We start from the raw sequence: 15,577 nt of genomic DNA on the forward strand, positions 1-15,577 counted from the left end.
GTGTTTCTCATAGTGTTCATATTTTAAAGAACTGATTTATGTTTTCTCACTGAACTGTATCTAATAGTCTTTTGACTCAAAAGACTGAAATCAAAAAGAAGCAGCTTAAAACTCTGCTGGTCTTCGTCCATGACTGATTTAATAGTATTGTTCCCAGCAGCAGATATGTGTTAGGGGAGTGTTCCTGGCAGCTGGGGAGAGTCAGTCAGTTGGTGGAGGAAGAAAATTGAGCTCCAAGATGGCTCCATAGTATCAAAGTCATTTAGCACTATACAGTTGAGTTAATAAAGCAGTCAAGGTTTTCCAAAGTAACTAATTTTCATTTGTTTTCACCTGAGATCCCAATCACCAGGTGCTAGCTAGCAGTGGACGAACTGGGTACTTACTGCTTCACACATGTCTAGCCCAGCTCCCCTGTGAAGAATACCTGTTATTTGGGCTGCCACAATTTGTAAACAAATTCTGTCTCACTCCTGTCAGAGAACAGGTACAAATGTAGAGGCTACCAACAAATCTCTAATAAAGGGGAAAAGGAATAAGTCTGAAAAAAGGGGAGCAACACCTCAATTTTCTAGGGGTTATTTATTCAGAAAAACTTGATTTCCCAGAACACTGAGAAGAACCTGGAAGGAAGCAAAAGAGCAAAAGCAAAAGGAAGGAAGTGAACTTGGAAGGAAGTGAAAAACAAAAACAAAAACAAAACTATAAGCAGATCCAATGGATTTTACCAAGCCCAAATGCTAAAACTCATACTTTTGCTCCACTGGAGTATTCCATAAGCCTTCATTCAAAGCCCACTTATTCTTATTTTAAACAGCCATCTAACAAGCTTCAGGTAAAGGACTGCTTTGTTTTTCCTCATATGCCCAGCATAAGCACATACCTTGTATTCTTTGTATATCAATAAATGTTGAATTGGATTGGATTAACTGTCTTCCCAGCACACAGCCAATTAGAAGCAGCAAGACAGGGGACAGAAAGTTATTGTTAAAAAGAGGTAGGCAAACTGTTATCCTGACAAAATAGTACCTGGCATTTATAGCAGCTTTGTGTGTGTGTGTGTGTGTGTGCGCGCATGTGTGTGTTGTGTCTATGAACTGGAAACTAAGGTAGTACCTATTACTTGGAGAAGAGCTGAACAACTTATGGTGTGTGGCTGTTGTAATGGACTTCTATGATGTTGAAGAAATGACCAAAGGACTGAGTTCAGAGAAACCTGGGAAGTGTTGAATGAACTGATGTAGTGTTAAGTGACCAGAACCAGGAGAACAATTTATATGATTGCAGTGACACTGTAAAGACAAACAACTTTAAAATACTTACATAGTCTGATTGATGCAAAGACCACCTGGCCAATGAGAAAGCATACTACCTACACTTTGTCAAGTGATGGACTTGGGGTACAGAATGAGACCTATATTTTCCTGGATGTGGCCAGCGTGAGAATTTGTTTTGCTTGAATATGCTTATTTGTTAGAAAGGGTTTTTTTTTTGTTTTGTTTTGTTTTTCTAATGGGGTAGTAGAAGAAAGAGGAAGTAGATTTTTGTTCATTGAAAAAAATTTAAATACTATGATGCCAAAAACCAAACAAACCCCAAACAAGTAAAAGGGGCAATATCTAGCATCCTTACAGTGATGGAAAACAGTAAATTATTTTAAAATGGACACATGGACTCAAAAAACACAGTAATTCAGTGCAGAAGCAAAGGCCTTATACCCCTCACTAGACTTTGTAAATACTTCATGTTTATTTAGCACTTAAACATTTATAGAGAGTTTTTATCACAACAACCTGTGAGGCTGCTAATGAAAGTATTACTATTTCCATTTTACAGATGAGGAATCTGAGGCTTAAAAATTATAATGATAACAATAGTTAATATTTTTAGAGCTCTCTAAAGTTTGAAAAGGTGCTTTACATGTATTATCTCCCTTGATCCTCAGTACCATTGCAAAATAGCTAATGAATGCATTATTATCTCCATTTTTATAGATGGGGAATTTGTGGCCTGGAGAGTTTTAACTTCTTATTGATTTCACTCTTTCAAGTCAAAACACCATTAGTACAGTTCAGTGAGAAAGCATAAAACAATCCTTTAAAATAGGAACACTGAGAGATGCTTCATGACACATGGAACCCTTCATAGGGGTTCAGACAATAATAGCAAATATGTCTAATATTTATATAGCACTTTAAAGTTTGAAAAGTGATCAACATATATTATTTGCCATGAGCAACAACTCTGTGAAGCAGATGGTCCAGGTATTGTTATCCCTATTTCATAGATGAGTAAACTGAAGCTAGAAGAAGTTAAGTAATTTGTCAAAGGTCAGGAAACTAGTAAGTGTTAGAGCCTAGACTAGAACCTAGGTCTTCTGACTCTTAGTTCATTGTTCTTTCCATTATATCTTAATACTGCATTGCAGCATAACGCAATAGTTGATATTTACTAAATATAAAAAAAAACCAATCAGAAGAGGGTAATGGATAATGAATTGTTCACCCATGTAACAAAATTGGTATGGAAATAGTCCACAGTTGTGGTGAACAAATGCAATTAGCTAGACATATGTTTGAAGCCCATCTTTGCTTAAAACACAACATCTAGTTTAAAATCTCTTTGGCTCTGAAAGCCCTTCCTAATCCAGTCCTTCCATCATTTCCATTCTTCTTATACCTTACTTCCTTTCATGTACTTTATATTCCAGTGACATTGATTTCCTTGTTGTTCCTTAAACACAATACTTCTGACTCTGTGTATTTTCACTGTTTCCCATGTCTGGGATTCTCCCTCTCATCATTCCTGTCTTCTGGTTTCTCTGACTTCCTTTAAGTCTCAGCTAAATTTCTATCTTACTCAAGAAGCTTTTCTCAGTACCCCTTGATGCTAATGCCTTCCCTCTGAGACGATCTCCAATGATCCTGTGTATCTTGCTTATACACAGTTGTTTGCATCTTGTCATCACCATTAGATTGTGAGCTCTTTGAAATCAAGGACGATTTTTTTGGTTTTGTTTGCATCATCAGTGTTTAGTACAGTGCCTAGCACATAGTAGGTGCTTAATAAATGCTTGTTGACTTGATAAATTCCTGACTTTTCTTGCTGACTAGCTCATCTTTCAGAAAGAAGAGGTATAGCTATTTGGGATCCAGATCTAATGAATAAATAGCAACTAGTTGGTGAAATGGAAGCAAAAACCTTGTAAAGGAAGGGAACATACCATAGTAGTTTGTGGGGAATAAAAAGACGGAGTCTTAAGAGAACTCTAGGCTTGGGAAAAGCATATTTCAAAGGTTTTAGAGAGAGGATCAGTAAGGTATTATACTGTGTGATTCTAAAGGCAAAGTCAGCTCAAGAAGTTCACAAGAAAAAAAATTCTGATGTCACAAGAAGAAATGATTCTGTTGAGAAAGAGCAGGTGTATGTGTTTAAAGAATGATATAGCCACACAAGGAACTCATGACTGAAGTTTTAAAAAACATTGGTATCTTTTGTTTTTATTTCATCTTCATTTCCATATTTGTCTCTAATCCCTCTCACCAAGAAAACCACTTTCTATAACAAAAAATAAAACAAAAAACAACCCCCCCAGTAAAACTAAATAAAGCATTCACTGAGTCTCTTTATTACTATTTCTCTATATTCCTCATATTTGATGTTTCTTACAGCATAGTAATATTGCATAACATTTATGCATTATTTTTTGCCTTTTCATAATCAATGTGTGTCTACTTTGTTTCCAGTTATCTGCTACTACAAAAGTCTTGTTACAAATATTTTAGTGTAAATGGGACCTTTATTTCTGTATTTTACTTCCTTGGAGTATATATCTAGCATGGGCTCTCTGGGTCAAAGGGTACAGACATTGCACTCATTTCCCTAACATAATTCCAAATTGCTTTCTAACAGATGGACCACTTCACAGTGTTACAAACTTATAGGCACCACTATACCTATCTCTCCACAGTCTCTTCATCTTTGACTGTTACCCCCTTCTGAAATCTCTTCCAATTTACTGGGAATGAAGTTGAACATCATGGTTGTTTTGATTTGGAGCCATTTTTCTTTTTTTTTTGGAGCCATTTTTCATAAGAGTTTTAAAAGGCATGTAGACAAGACAGAAGCAAGGCCAGTAGCTAATGAGAAATATAAAAGTGTTAGGTTCCTGTAATTTTTTCAGACATGCTAAAACTGCTGTCATCTGAGATTGGTGTAAATGCTAAGGACAAGGGGAAAAGGGCCTAATAAAATGATGTTGAAGGCCGAAGGAGGAACAAGGAAAGTATATAGCCACATTTTCGGTTGGATAGGAGTGTAATACCAAATTACTATTTTGATTTTATTTTCTCAAATCATTAGTATTGGAGGAAACACATTAATTACTGAAAGAACCTGTGGACAGGATGCTGAATTCAGCGGAATCATGGAGAATAATTGAGGTACCACTGGACTGGAGATGGGAAAATAATATCCTAATTTTTAAAAAAAGGAGGAAATGTAGATTTTCAGATTCTCAGAACTCTAATTGTGACTCCTGACACAATTCCACAGCTCATTATTAAAGAGATTGCTTCTGATTGTTTAGAAAGAGAAGTGGTGGCCACTACCATTATGGGTTCATTATCCAATTTTCTTTTTTGAAAGGGCAACTAAACTATTTTATCAGGGAAATAAGATAGCCATCACATGGTCTAGGTTGTCTTTTTGGACAAGATGGAGAGATGTAGACTAAAAGAGGTCATAGAATGGTAGATTCAAAATTGGTTGAATGACAGAACACCAAGAATGTTGATTAATGGAGTTATAGGACCAGGGTTCCCCATTTCCCTGCAATAGTGATTATCAGGTGCTAGAGATAATTTTGTTGCTTCTTCCTCCCTTGATGCAGCTTGTTGGTAAGCGCATCAAGTGAATGAAAAAGTACAATTCAAATGGAGTTGAGGGCCCCTCCAACTTAGGGGACTTTTAAAGATGAGGAAAGTCCCCCTAATTGACCCTGCTGAACAGATGCATTTCCATATGGGGTTGCTTCTTTAGACGCTAAGTGCTACTCTATCCTTTTTGCATATCCTTGCTGTTAGAGCGAAGAAAACCTCCTTTTATTAACTGTTCAATATAGGGGTACCTAATTTTGTACCAAATAAACCTGAACTTGGCAGTATATTGGTGTTATACCTGCCCCAAACAAATGGATTGATGTCAACTTGGAAGGGATATCTCTTGTAGAGTGTCCTGGTTGAGCCAAATGTCATTGACCTTATTTTCTTCAACATTTACACAAACAACTTGAAAGATGACATAGACGGTATACTTATCAAATTTGTGCCAACACAATGCTGAGAGGGATAGCTAATATGATGGATAACATAATTAGGGTCCAAAAAGATCTTCACTGGCTTGTAAGGATGAACTAAATCTAATAAAACAGAATTTAATAGGGTTAAAGACAAAGTCCTGGGTTTTTACAATTGAATTTTAAAAATTGACTATATGTTTATAGGGTAGGGTAGAGGCAAAATAGTTCATGTGAAAGAGTCTGGTAATACTAGTGAATTGAAAGCTGAATCTGAGTTAGAAATGATAAGTAGCAAGCAAAGAATGGTAATAGAATCTTAGACCTTGTTGATAGAAGCATATAGTCATAGCATATTCTGGACTGATCACTCTACATGTTGATGTCATTTCTGGGTGCTACATTTAAGGAGAAACATTGACAAGTGGAGGGTGACTGGAAGTTTACCAGGATGGCGTGGAGCTTATTTAGGCCCTATGTGTGTTGGTTTAAAAGACCTAGAGATTGTTTATCCTGGAGAGGAGAAGACTGAGGGTGGACTTAGCTGGCGTCTTCCGATATTTGAAGGGTTATCAGGTGGAACTCCCATGGAATAGAGGTTAAACTTGCTCTCTTTGCAAAGCAGAATTAAGAGCAAAGTAGAGATGTTATAGGAAGGAAGATTTTGGCTCAATACAGAGAAAACTTCCTGATAATGAATGCTGCCTAAAAGTAGAATGGGGGTGCTTTACAAGGTAATAAGTTCTCCACCACTGAAATCTCCCAGCAGAGGCCCAATTAATACTTACTGGGAATATTTCAGAGGGCATTCATGTTTCAGGTACTGCAGGGGTCTGATGACCTTTGAGACTTCATTATTCAGTGGTAGCTCAGCATTTTCCTTTTCTTTCTTTTTTTACTTAATAATATATAATATTTTATTTCCCCCAATTATATGTTAAAATAATTTTTAATATTTTTTTAAAGTTTTGAATTCCAAATTCCATCCCTCCATCTTTCTGCTCCTTCCTCCCTGAGACAGCAAGCAGATATAGGTTATATATGTGCAATCATGCAAAACATTTCCATACTAGACATTTTATATAAGAAGACTCATATAAAAGTAAAAGAATGAAAGAAAGTGAAAAATAGCATGCTTCAGTCTGTATTCAGACAATATCAATTCTTTCTCTGGAGGTGGATAGTATGCTTTATCATTAGTTCTTTGGGATTGTCTATATCATTGTATTGCTGAGAATAGCTAAGTTATTCACAGTTCTTTATCATAAAAATTGTTGTTACTGTGTACAATGTTCTGGTTCTGCTCACTTCACTTTGCATCAGTTTATGTAAGTCTTTCCAGGTTTTTCTGAAGTCATCCTGCCTGTTATTTCTTATAGAACAGTAATATTCCATCACAATCATAAACTATAGCTGGTTAGCCATTCCCCAATTGATGGAGAATCTTCATTTTCCAATTCTTTGCTACCACAAAAGAGCTACTATAAATATTTTTGTACAAATACGTCCCTTTCCTTTTTTTTTCTTTTTTTCTATGTCTTTGGGATATAGACCTAGCAGTGGTATTGCTGGGTCAAAGGATATGTACAGTTTGGACATAATTCCAAATTGCTCTCTATAATGGTTAGATCAGTTCACAACCCTACCAACAGTGCATTACTGTCCCAGTTTACCCATATCTCCTCCAATATTCATCATTTTCCCTTTATGTCATATTAGCCAATCTGATAGGTATGAGTTGGTACCTCAGGGTTATTTTAATTTGCATTTCTCTAATTAATAGTGATTTAGAACATTTTTTCATATGATTATAGATAACTTTAATTTCTTTGTCTGAAAACTGCCTATTCATATCTTTTGAATATTTATCAATTGGGGAATGACTTGCATTCTTATAAATTTGACTCAATTCTCTATATATTTGAGAAATTATGCCTTTATCAGAGATACTTATTGCAAATTTCCCCCTTGTCCCCAGTTTTCTGCTTTCCTTTTAACTTTGGTTGCATTGTTTTGTTTGTGCAAAAACTTTTAAATTTTATATAATAAAAGGATCCATTTTACATTTTGTAATGCTCTCTATATTTTCTTTGGTCCTAATATTTTCCCTCATTCATAGATCTGACAAATACTTTTCTGTGATCTCTTAATTTGTTTATGATATCACCCTATGCGTGTAAATCATGCACCCATTTTGATCTTATCTTGGTATACAGTGTGAGATGTTGGTCTATACTTAGTTTCTGCCTTATTATTTTCTAATTTTCCCAGCAGTTTTTGTCAAGTAATGAGTTTTTGTTCTTAATGTGGATCTTTGGGTTTATTATATATTAGATTACTGTGGTCATTTGCTATAATGTAATGAGTGCCTATTCTATTCCTCTGATCCACCACTCTATTTCTTAGCCAGCACCAGATTGTTTTGATAATTACCATTTTATAATTCAGTTTGAAATTTGGTACAGTAGCCCAGAATTTTCAAGAAAAGGTTAAAAATAATGTTGTATGTGCTCTGTTTAGGAAACCAGGGTGATACATCTGAAAAAGATTTTTAAGCCAAATGAGTCGAACAAACAAACAAACAAACAAACAACAACCTGGAAATTCACTTCAAGTGGAACGACATTTCTCAAAGATACTGTGTAAATGGGATGTTACTATAATTGGAAATTCTTTTAAAATTATTTATTTTTAATTTATGAAATGAAATAAGCATTTCCATAACAGAGTAGAATAAAAAAAGATGATTGCACATAAAGCTGTAGATAGATTATACACAACTTGCTATTCCTTTAAAATATATAATAAAATTATCATGTCACTTTTCTCCAGATTTTTCTTCTCCCCCCTACCCCATTATTCTTCAGAGTTAATCCCTCCAAGAAAAATGATTCCCTGTGTCAAGCAGGTGAAGTGTAATCTTGAGGCCTGACATAATCATGCAATATAGCCAGCTAGTGTATAGATTTTGAGGGCCCTTTCTTTCCCCTATTTCCTTTCCTCTTCCTATTTCTAGCAGGAGGAGGATATGCCATAAAAGCATCATGGTAAGAATATCATCATAGAAATATGTGATTGAAAAAGAAGAATAAACTGATGGATAGCATGTATACTCCACTACACTGATTTCTTCATCTTTACTGTAGAAATTATAATACTTCCACTCTGGTTCTCACAGAAGTTAATATAATCTTTAAAGAGCAATAGAAATTTGAACTATTTTTAGTGTCAGAAGACTATTAACTCTGAAATATAAATGTCAGTTATAATGCACAGAAAAAAACCAGCCCTGGTAAACATTGAACATAAATTATAGTTTCCATGATTTCTTGTTCTTTCTCTTATTTTGTCACATTTCCACAATAAAATCATAATTATCTCTTTGTCATTACTTAGTTCAATTTGTCTACAATTCTTTGATTCTAGCCTTTTAATGCAGGAGCTAGCATCTCTTGGATGGGCCTTCAAAATTACATGTTGCAATCCTTCTAATCTTTTTCTTTAAAACAATCTACTACTGTTCTGTACCTTCATAAAGGCACCTTTTTGTAGTCATAGTGTTTATGGCATTTTAAAGTATTATCCCTTCCATCAATATAGTATTTTAATAGTTTTTAAACAACTGGAGCTCAAATATTAATTGCCTGCTCGTGACCTTCGTAAATATTTACTAGGCTGTCATTTGATTGTACATTCTGGGAATGGTAGGAAAAAAAAACTGTTGCCTTTTATGTTTCTTGAAAAAAATTGTTTTGCCTCTTAGGGGCAAACTGACAAGAGTAGTACCCATCCTCTGCCATAAAATATTTGATTTTAGGAATTTGCCATCTTGAGCTAGTGGTAAATGGCACAGAGACCTTAGAAATGTTTGCAGAATCAATATTTTTCATGATTAGGTCAAATATGAGCTTCAATTTTTCTTTGCAAAGGAGAGGTATGGACCTGTGATTTTTATCAGTGTGGGGAACTCTCAGTGTGGAGACTCTCCCCACCAATGCAGGCCAGCAACGCCCCTGTAACAAGAAAGGGAAGAAGAGAATAAGCATTTATATGGGATCAGGCTTTTTTTACAAATATTATCTCATTTGATCTTCACATCAACCGTATGCTGTTATTATCTCTATTTTGTAGTTGAGGAAACTGAGGCAAAAGGAAGTTAAGTGACTTGCCCAGGGTCACCCAATTTATAAGTGTCTGAGGGTGGATTTGAACTCAGGTCTTCTTCATTCAAAGACCCAGCCCTCTGTCCATTGCACCTACTTAGTGACAGTCTTAGAGAATTGCCTCAGATACATTGAGGTTAAGTGATTTGTGTCTGATCACACAGCTGATATGTTATCAGTGATTCCAGCTCCTCCTGACTCTGTGTTGGCTTTGGACACTCTCCTTCATGCTACTTTTCTGAGGCTGTATGCATACCTCTTACTATATGGGCAGGGCCTGGACCTGTGATTGCTCTGTTGCAGGGAATTCCCTGGTGAGCAAATTCCTTCTACCAGTGTAGGTCAACACCTTCTTGGCTACTTCCAGCCTTACAGAGTTTCCTAAAGCTCTGAGGTTATATGACTCGCTTGCACAGCCAGTATGCGGCTGAGGTGAAACTTGAACCCAGGTCCACCTGGCTCCAAGGTAGGCCCTTTCTTCATTAGTCTATGCTACATTTCTGACTCTAGAGATACACACCTAATTCCTTTACATAGTTGATAAAAAAATTAGATTTTCCTTTCCTTTGAAAAGAAAAATGGCTTCCCTCTCACCACTCCACCATTTTCATCATTTCAGTGACTATGTGATATTTAGGTGAGTCAAGCACAAATGGAAGCTTTTCAGAATGCCTTCCACATACATAGATCTTCTTCAGGGTAGCTAATGGTTCAGAAGGCCACTTCTGAGATGTTGATTGGGTTGTGCAACACTCCTTGACTATCATTTTCACAAACTGTTGTCCCATTTGAGTCCAATCATTATCTTTTCTCTACAATATTTATTACATGCATAGGACTAGAAAGAATGATATAAAAAATTAGACAAAGTTAAACACATGAAAGTACAGAACATCTGAGATGGAAAGGATTATAGCTATCATGTAGTGTTGCTCCCTCATTTTACAGTTAAGGTAGCTGGGACCCAGGAGCAGCTAGGTGATGTAGTGAATAGAGTGCCAGGTCTGGAGTCAGGAAGATTCATCTTTCTGACTTCAAATCTGGCCTGAGACACTTACTAGCTGTGTGACCCTGGGCAAGTCACTTAACCCTGTTGGCCTCACTTTCCTCATCTGTAAAATGAACTGGAGAAGGAAATGGCAAATCTCTAGTATCTTTGCCAAGAAAACCCCAAATGGGATTACAGAGAGTCAGGCATGACTGAAAGAACTGAACAATAACAACAACAACCTGGGATTCAGGAGAAGTCACCAAAATAATAGGCATTGGTTCTAAAAAGTATTTATAGTAACATCCCACCCATTACCTCCCTCCCTCTTTCCTGTTATCCCATGAGATGTCCTCAATTCCAGGGGGTTCTAGAAATCATCATTCTTATCAATTTCAAATTCCCTTTATCTTCAGGCATGCATTCCTGAAGTACGTGTCAGTGTTTCAAGGCTCCATGATTTCACTGATGATTTTCCCTTCTCTCATTGTAACTTATTGTTGTATTTGGGGCATATAACAGAGGTTGGGAGGGTACACCTGGAGAGTATCTTCCAGGGCTGAAAGGAAAACAAATACCCTTAGGATTGGATTGTTGCTGCTACTATGGGGCAGGCAAGAGAACAAAAGTCCCCTGGGATGTTGTTGTTAGCCCCACTTCTAAATTTCCCATCCTGGGGCAAAACTCTAGTCACCTCACTCTAGTCATACCTCTGCTAATATAGATTCCAACCTCTCCATGCCTTGATACAGTCTTAGTCATTTGCTGTGGCTGATAAAAAAAAAATCCATCTTCCGGTGTGCCAACATTCTGATGAGTAAGAAGCCTCGCTAAACTTAACAAGGCTGGTCTTTGGCTGACAGACATGCAGTACATCACTGGACCCATACTCAAAGCCTCTCCAGCTTGGTAGGATCCTTTAAAGCTTGAGTTTTATTGGATTACCTCCCTACCTTGATGATGGTATTGGAGTAGGTTGTTAGTGGACAATTCCCATAGAGGAATATAAAACTATTAATTATGTCCAATCAGACCAATTTCCCTAGTAAAATGACAAGATGAGCATCAGCAAAGCTGTCTAACTGACACAGGCTGTTTTTTTCTTTAAGGCTCAGATTAACCTCCTTCTCAGACATCTCCACTTCTGCTATGAAGGGATGGTTTTCATTTTAATGAATTTTCAATGACAAACTGAAAAATCTGCATTTTTAAAAAATGGGATGAACACATCAGTGAATGCAGATTGTTTAATTAGGAACCGTTACTAATTTATATTCAGCTGCATTTTCTCTGGATGCATTGTAGATCTTAAAAACTTTATATTGATTTTGATCTTATTTTCTTCAGCATTGAAAATGAGCAAGTTAAAACATAGATCAAGAGATTTACTAGTCTTTTGCACCACAGGAAAAAAGTCTTTATTGCCTCTTGAAGTCAACAAGAACTTTGCCATTAATGTAACCTGTCACATTAAGAGCTTGTAAGAACTCAAAATGTAATTAAACATTGTAAATTGCAGCTGAAGGTTTAAATTAGGAAGGGCATTTTACTAAAACTAAAATCAGAACTCTGGAATGGGATACTTTCAGTTGGATATGGATAGATAACTGACAAGTCTTTTATTTAATGCAATTCTAAAACTACATTTTTCGGTGGTCATTTAAAGCCTTCTCATCTCTTCTCTTTCCTGATCCCCTTTTCCCTCTGAAATAGTTTCCTTTGTGAAACTCTCTCCTCTAGGCTTGGAACTTCTCTGCTCTTTCTTTGTCTCTTTGACTGGTTCCTATTCTTCTTCCTGCTCACTATAAGAGAATATTCTCCAAAGTTTCAATCTTCAGCCTTCATACATTTCTTTCTTCCTTTTTAATTCATCTACTTACATGATTTTTGTCTATAATCTCTAGAGAGATGATGTTCAAATCTTTATAGTTTTGGCATCTCTCCCGAGTGCCAGTCTTGTATGCCTGTTCTCTGTATGTTTCAATTAAAAATGTATTATTTTTAATATAAAAATAATTTCCTGATCACCCCTCCTACTGGGGTTTCTTTTATTAACAACAGCAACAAAAGGCATTTAGGCAACTGACCAATAAAATAACCAAGTTTGACAGTGTTTGCTGTTACATTCTGCAAACATGGTCCTCTACCTTTCTACCTAGAATGATGTGTTATATTTATGCTCTTTGCTATTAATCTGAGTTCAGCTGCCTTTTTGTGTTGGTCACATTTATATGATTGTATTTAGTACGAAAGCCATTCTCTTGGTTCTTCTTTCTTCACCCTGCATCATTTTATCCTAATAGTTGCATGTTTCTCTGCTTTTCTCATATCTATTGTTTCTTGTGGTGTAGTGATGTGTTATTGCATTTATAGACCACAGTTTGTTTATCCATTTCTCAAATGGTGAACACCTACTTTGCTACTTTTTCCTACTGTATATTTTCACTTGGGTATGGTGCCATCACACACAACCAAATATGTTTAGAACTGAACCCATCATCTTGTTCCCCCCAAATATGCCCCACTTGATTTCCTTATTATAACCTATAGTTTCACCATTCACATGTCACTCTAGTTTGACCTGAGGTTCAAAACCTCAGTTGCTTCTGACACCTTTCTTTCCCTAATCCTCTATATTCAATCAGTCATCAAAAATTGCCATTCTCCTACCCCCATTTACTGTATCTATTGAATCTGTTTCTTAATCTGTGCTCCCATTGACATTACCCTGGTTTAGGTTCTCCTGTGTATTACAAGAGTTTCTTAATTGTTGGGATGGCCTACAGTCTCAGTCCTCTTAGATCCATTTTTCATACCACTGACAGATTATCCTGACAATAACATTGCATCCATAATGTGTCATTGCCCTGCTCAAAAACCTTTACTAGCTTTCAGCTGCTTAATGAAGAAAGGTCATATTCCTTAGTTTGATGTTCAAGCCATTCTGCAATCTGGCCCTAACTGACCTTTCCAGATTTATCTTGCACTGCTCTCCAATTTATCTGCCTCTCAGCTGACAAACTGATTTTCCTTAAGAGCAGGTGAGGCCATGTTGTTGTTTACTCATTTTCAATCACACCATTTTGTGTTTTCTTGGCAAAAATACTGGAGTGGTTTGCCGTTTTCTTCTCCAGCTCATTTTACAGTAGAGGAAACTGAGGTTTCCTTAACCTAAACAGGGTTAAGTGACCTGCTCAGGGTCACACAATTAGTAAGCATCTGAGGCCGGATTTGAACTCAGGAAGATGAGTTTTCTGATTCCAGCCCTGAGGCTCTACGCACTATGGCACCACCTAGCTGCCTGGTCTGACCATACTGCCTCATTATTCAATAAACATCAATGGCACCTTATTACCTCCAGAATCAAATGTAAAATCCCCTATTTGGTCTTTAAATGCTTTGATAGCCTGGTCCCTTATTACTTTTCTAGTCTTACACTGTACAAACATTGTGTGGACCAGTGACACTGGCCTTGGTGCTATTCCTCATTTACCACACTCCCATCTTCTGTTTCTGAATGTTCTTACTGGCTCTCCCTCAAGCCTGGAATACTGTCCTTCCTCGTCTCTACCTCCTGGCCTCCCTGGCTTCCTTCAGGTCTTACCTAAATTCCCCCTCTTCAAGGAGCCTTTTTCAGTCCTCCATAATCTCAGTACCTTCTTCTGAGAGTACCCTAAATTTAATCTGAATGTAACTTGTTTGTTTATACTTATTTACATGTTTCTCTCCTATTAGACCAGGAGTTCACTGAAAGCAGGAACTACTTCCCTGCCCCCCTTTCTTTTTATTCTCAGCATGGTACCTGGCACATAGTAAGTGCTCAATAAATGTAAATTGACTGACTTTTTCTTTTACATATTCCCACAGCTTCAGTCAATTTGTCCTGCTCATTATCCTTAGAACACATTCTCTGCTTTTTCACCTCTGATTTTTTTCACATTTATTTATTTCATTTTTAATTTATGGAATAAAAAAAGCACTTCCATAATATAGTATAATAATAAAAAAGATGATTGTACATGAAACTACAAATCTGTCATGTACAACTCACTATTACTTTTAAATTATATAATAAAGTTATCGTGTAAATTTATTTTCTCCTCTCCCACACTAGAGATGGCTACATTAGACATATGTGTGTGTGTGTGTGTGTATGTGAATTATTCTATGCATACTTCAATTTATCAGTTCTTTCTCTGGAGGCAGATAGCCTCTTTCTTCATATGTCCTGAGACAATTAATAATTTTAGGAAAGTAGCAGGATATAAAGTAAATCCACATAAATCATCAGCATTCCTATATACCACAAACAAAACTCTGTAAGAAGAGATAGTAAAAGATACCCCATTTAAAATAACTCTAAACAATATAAAATACTTGGGAGTCCATCTCTGGTTTTGCACATGAGAATCATTCCTGTCTCCCTGGAGCACCTCCCCCACTTTTTCTCTATCTCTCTTAAAACTATCCTTCAAGGACCAGATAAAACAATACTTCCTCCATGAATCCTTCCCTGACCACCCCAACCCACAATAATCTCACCCTTCTGAATTCCTGTAGAATTTTCTGTCTTTGCCATTTATTTGACATATCATTCAGTGCTTTGTATCATTAGTTATCTTTTCTCATCTTCATTTCCTCAATCATATTGTGAGCTATTCAAGGTCAAGGACTTTGTCTTATATTTCTGTATATCCCTCATAAGTCCTTAACATACAATCCTGCACACAGTAGGTCCTTATTTATGCAAATTTATTAAAAGACTGATCTTATAGTACCATCTCAAGGCAAAGAGTTTTATTTTCACAAAAAATACTGTTTCCTCCTATTGCTAATCTTAATGGAAAATAGTGTTTTCAGTGCAATTTAACAAATACTTTTTCAAGTCCTGGCTACATGCAAGACACTGTGCTAGGTTTTGGAAGGACAAGGATAAAAATGAAGCAGTCTCTGTCTATAGAGAGCTTGGATTTTGTTGGTGGCATGCAGGGGTGTGCTGGCAAATGTTTAATAACTGGCTCTCCAAAACTAACACACTTTGAGGTTTGAATAATCTACACAATCAACATTTTTTCCATCACTTTCTTAAGTCCAGACAATCACCAAAACAGTAAATCAAGTTCTGATTTA

The sequence above is a fragment of the Vombatus ursinus genome, unplaced genomic scaffold (genome assembly GCF_900497805.2).
Source record: "Vombatus ursinus unplaced genomic scaffold, bare-nosed wombat genome assembly UNPS02014833.1, whole genome shotgun sequence".
Taxonomy (NCBI): Eukaryota; Metazoa; Chordata; class Mammalia; order Diprotodontia; family Vombatidae; genus Vombatus; species Vombatus ursinus.